We start from the raw sequence: 5,422 nt of genomic DNA on the forward strand, positions 1-5,422 counted from the left end.
GGCATTCTACTCCTATAGCCTCAGAAGAGACAGCTATATTAGGGTCCTGTCAGCAAAATCTTGCTGGCATATGCAATAATGTAGGGGTTTGGTGGCTGATTATGTGATGCATCCCCAGGAGAGGCAGTCTATGGATGGTCCTTCCTTCTGTCTCAGACCCAAACTTTGTCTCTGTAACTCCTTCCATGGGTATTTGTTCCCCATTCTCAGGAGGAACAAAGTATCCAAATTTTGGTCTTCCTTCTCCTTGAGTTTCATGTGTTTTGCAAATCATATCTTGGGTATTCTAAATTTCTGGGCTAATATCCGCTTATCAGTGAGTGCATATCATGTGTGTTCTTTTGTGATTGGGTTACCTCACTCAGGATGATATCCTCCAGATCCATTCATTTGCCTAAGAATTTCATAAATTTATTGTTTTTAATAGCAGACTAGTACTGCATTGTGTAAATGCACCACATTTTTTGTATCCATTCCTCTGTTGAGGGACATCTGGGTTCTTTCCAGCTTCTGCCTATTATAAATAAGGCTGTTATGAACATAGTGAAGCATGTGTCCTTATTACAAGTTGGAACATCTTCTGAGTATATGCCCAGGAGAGGTATTGCTGGATCATCCAGTAGTACTATATCCAGTTTTCTGAGGAACCACCAGACTAATATCTGACTGGTTGTACCAGCTTGCAATCCCACCAGCAATAGAGGAGTGTCCCTCTTTCACCACATCCTCACCAGCATCTACTGTCACCTGAATTTTTTATCTTAGCCATTCTGACTGATGTGAGGTAGAATCTCAGGGTTGTTTTGATTTGCATTTCCCTGATGATTAAGGATGTTGAACATTTTTTTCAGGTGCTTCTCAGCCATTCAGTATTCCTTGGGTGAGAATTCTTTGTTTAGCTCTGTACCCCAATTTTTAATGGGGTTAGTTGATTTTCTGGAGTCCAGAACCTGAGTTCTTTGTATATATTGGATATTAGTCCCCTATCAGATTTGGGATAGGTAAAGATCCTTTCCCAATTTTTGGTGGTTTTTTTTTTTCTTATTGACAGTGTCTTTTGCCTTACAGAAGCTTTGCAATTTTATGAGGTCCTATTTGTTGATTCTTGACCTTACAGCACAAGCCATTGCTGTTCTGTTCAGGAATTTTTCTCCTGTACCCATATCTTTGAGGTTCTTCCCTACTTTCTCCTCTATAGGTTTTAGTGTTTCTGTTTTTATGTGGAGTTCCTTGATCCACTTAGACTTTAGCTTTGTAACAAGGATATAAGAATGGATCAATTCCCATTCTTCTACATGATAACCGCCAGTTGTGTCAGCACCATTTGTTGAAAATGCTGTCTTTTTTCCACTGGATGGTTTCAGCTCCTTTGTCAAACATTAAGTGACCATAGGTGTGTGGGTTCATTTCTGGATCTTCAATTCTATTCCATTGATCTACCTGTCTGTCACTATACCAGTACCATGCAGTTTTTATCACAATTGCTCTGTAGTACATTCTGAGGTCAGGCAAGATGATTCCACCAGAGGTTCTTTTATCATTGAGAAGAGATTTTGCTATCCTAGGTTTTTTGTTATTCCAGATAAATTTGCAAATTGTCCTTTCTAATTCGTTGAAAAATCGAGTTGGAATTTTGATGGGGATTGCATTGAATTTGTAGATTGCTTTTGGAAGGATAGCCATTTTTACTATATTAATCCCGCCAATCCATGAACATGAGAATTTTTCCATCTTCTGAGATCTTTGATTTCTTTCTTCAGAGACTTGAAGTTCTTATCATACAGATTGTTGCAGGCAGGCCAGCGACTCTCAAGGAATGGTACAACTGAGATGGCAGCTCGAGCTAAAGAAAGGAACTAGAGGGACTGAAGAAAGAACGGAGCTAAGTCAAACAGGATTCTCATCAAAGCTCAATTTTACTAATTCGTGCACTGAGTTATGAAACAGGGGGAAGGGGTTAATTCCCGCCAAATAATCCTGGGGTCCAGTTGCAGGCTGACCACGTGTATGGCTCCAGAACAGCAAGGCAGCAGGCTCCTGCAGTGGGTGTGGCAGAACGATTGAGCAGCAGGCTCCACCCTGATGCAAACAGTGAAACCAGAGCAAACAGGTTTCAGGCTGAGGGGATGGGGGAGGTTACAACAGATCTTTCACTTGATTGGCTAGAGTCACCCCAAGATATTTTTTATTACTTGTGACTATTTCTTTCTCATCCTGTTTATCCTTTGAGTAGAGCAAGGCTACTGATTTGTTTTAGTTAATTTTATATCCAGTCACTTTACTTAAATTGTTATCAGCTGTAGGAGTTCTCTGGTGGAGTTTTTAGGGTCACTTATATATACTACTATATCATCTGCAAATAGTGACATATTGATTTCTTCATTTCCAATTAGTATGCCCATAATCTCCTTTGTTGTCAAATTGTTATGCCTATGATTTCAATCACTATATTAAATAGGTAGGGAGGAAATGGGCAGCCTTTTCTAGTCCCTGACTTTAGTGGGATTGCTTCAAGTTTCTCTCCATTGAGTTTGATATAGGCTACTGGTTTGCTGTATATTGCTTTTATTATGTTTAGGTATGGGCCTTGAATTCCTGATCTTTACAAGACTTTTATCATGAATGGGTGTTGAATTTTGTCAAATTATTTCTCAGCATCTAACGAGATGATCATGTGATTTTTGTCTTTGAGTTTCTTTATATAATGAATTATGTTGATGGATTTCTGTATATTAAAAAGAAATAGTCACAAGTAATAAAAAAATATCTTGCATCCCTGGGATGAAGCCTACTTGGTCATGATGGATGATCATTTTGATATGTTCTTGGATTCAGTTTGCGAGAATTTTATTGAGTATTTTTGCATCTATATTCATAAAGAAAACTGGTCTGAAGTTGTCTTTCTTTGTTGGGTCTTTATGTAGTTTAGCTATCAGAGTAATTGTGGCTTCATAGAGTGAATTGGGTAGAGTACTTTCTGTTTCTATTTTGCTGAAAATTTGAAAAGAATTGGAATTAGGTCTTCTTTGAAGGTCTAATAGACTGCTGCACTAAACCCACCTGGTCCTGGACTTTTTTTGGTTGAGAGACTATTAATAACTGCTTCTATTTCTTTAGGGGAAATGGGCCTGTTTAGATTGTTAATCTGATCCTGATTTAAATTTGGTACCTGCTATCTGTTTAGGAAATTGTCCATTTTATCCAGGTTTTCCAATTTTGTTGAGTATAGCCTTTTGTAGTAGGATCTGATGAGGTTATGGATTTCCTGAGATTCTGTTGTTATGTCTTCTTTTACATTTCTGGTTTTGTTAATTAGGATATTGTCCCTAAGCCTTCTAGTTAGTCTGTCTATGGGTTTATCTATGTTGTTGATTTTCTCAAAGAACCAGCTCCTGGTTTGGTTGATTCTTTGTATAGTTCTTTTTGTTTCCACATCCTTGATTTCAATCCTAAGTTTGAATATTTACTGCCATCTACTCCTCTTGGGTGATTTTGTGTCCTCATGTTCTAGGGCTTTTAGGTGTGCTCTCAAGCCTCTAGTGAATGCTCTCTCTAGTTTCTTTTTGGTGGTACTTAGAGCTATGAGTTTTCCACTTAGGAATGCTTTCATTGTGTCCCATAAGTTTGGGTATGTTGTGGCTTCATTTTCATTAAACTCTAAAAACTCTTTAATCTCTTTCTTTATTTCTTCCTTAATCAAGTTATCATTGAGTAGAGTGTTGTTCTGCTTCCACGTAAATGTTGGCTTTCTATTATTTATTTTGTTATTGAAGATCAGCCTTAGTGCATGGTGATCTGATAGGATGCATGGGATAATTTCAATATTTTTGTATCTGTTGAGGCCTGTTTTGTGACCAATTATATGGTCAGTTTTGGAGAAGGTATCATGAGGTGCTGATAAGAAGGTATATCCTTTTGTTTAGGATAAAATGTTATGTAGATATCTGTTAAATCCATTTGTTTCATAACTTCTGTTAGTTTCAATGTGTCTCTGTTTAGTTTCTGTTTCCAGGATCTGTCCATTGATGAGAGTGGGGTGTTGAAGTTTCCCACTATTATTGTGTGCAGTGCAATGTGTGCTTTGAGCTTAACTAGAGTTTCCTTAATGAATGTGGATGCTCTTGCATTGGAGCATAGGTGTTGAAAACTGAGAGTTCATCTTGGGCGATTTTACCATTGATAAGTATGAAGTGCCCCTCCTTGTCTTTTTTGATAACTTAGGGTTGGAAGTCGATTTTATTCGATATTAGAATGGCTACTCTAGCTTGTTTCTTCAGACCATTTGCTTGGGAAATTGTTTTCCAGCCTAAGGTAGTGTCTGTCTTTTTCCCTGAGATGGATTTTCTGTAAGCAGCAAAATGTTGGGTCTTGTTTGTGTGGCCAGTCTGTTAGTGTATGTCTTTATATTGGGGAGTTGAACCCATTGATATTAAGAGATATTAAGGAAAAGTAATTGTTGCTTCCTATTATTTTTGTTGTTAGAGTTGGCATTCTGTTCTTGTGGCTGTCTTTTTTTAGGTTTGTTGAAGGATTACTTTCTTGCTTTTTCTAGGGCGTGGTTTCCGTCCTTGTATTGGTTTTTTTCTGTTATTATCCTTTGAAGGGCTGGATTCGTGGAAAGATAATGTGTAAATTTGGTTTTGTCCTGGAATACTTTGGTTTCTCCATCTAAGGTAATTGAGAGTTTGGCTGGGTATAGTAGCCTGGGCTGGCATTTGTTTTCTCTTAGGATCTGTATAACATCTGTCCAGAATCTTCTGGCTTTCATAGTCTCTGGTGAGATGTCTGGTGTAATTCTAATAGGTCTGCCTTTATATGTTACTTGACCTTTTTCGCTTACTGCTTTTAATATTCTATCTTTATTTAGTGCATTTGTTGTTCTGATTATTATGTGTCAGGAGGAATTTCTTTTCTGGTCCAGTCTATTGGGAGTTCTATAGGCTTCTTGTATGTTCATGGGCATCTCTTTCTTTAGGTATGGGAAGTTTTCTTCTATTATTTTGTTGAAGATATTTACTGTCCCTTTAATTTGAAAATCTTCATTCTCATCTATACCTATTACTGTTAGGTTTGGTCTTTTCATTGTTTCTTGGATTTCCTGGATGTTTTGAATTAGGATCTTTTAGCATTTAGCATTTTCTTTGATTGTTGTGTCTATGTTTTCTATGGAATCTTCTACAGCTGAGATTCTCTCTTCCATCTCTTGTATTCTGTTACTGATACTCGCATCTATGGTTCCTGATTTATTTCCTAGGAATTCTATCTCCAGAGTTGTCTCCCTTTGGGGTTTCTTTATTGTTTCTACTTCCATTTTTAGATCTTGGATGGTTTTGTTCAATTCCCTCACTTGTTTGGCTGTGTTTTCCTATAATTCTTTAAGGGATTTTTGTGCTTCCTCTGAAAGTTTTCCACCTGTTTAGCA

This window comes from Mus musculus, chromosome 11 (genome assembly GCF_000001635.26).
Source record: "Mus musculus strain C57BL/6J chromosome 11, GRCm38.p6 C57BL/6J".
Classification (NCBI taxonomy): domain Eukaryota; kingdom Metazoa; phylum Chordata; class Mammalia; order Rodentia; family Muridae; genus Mus; species Mus musculus.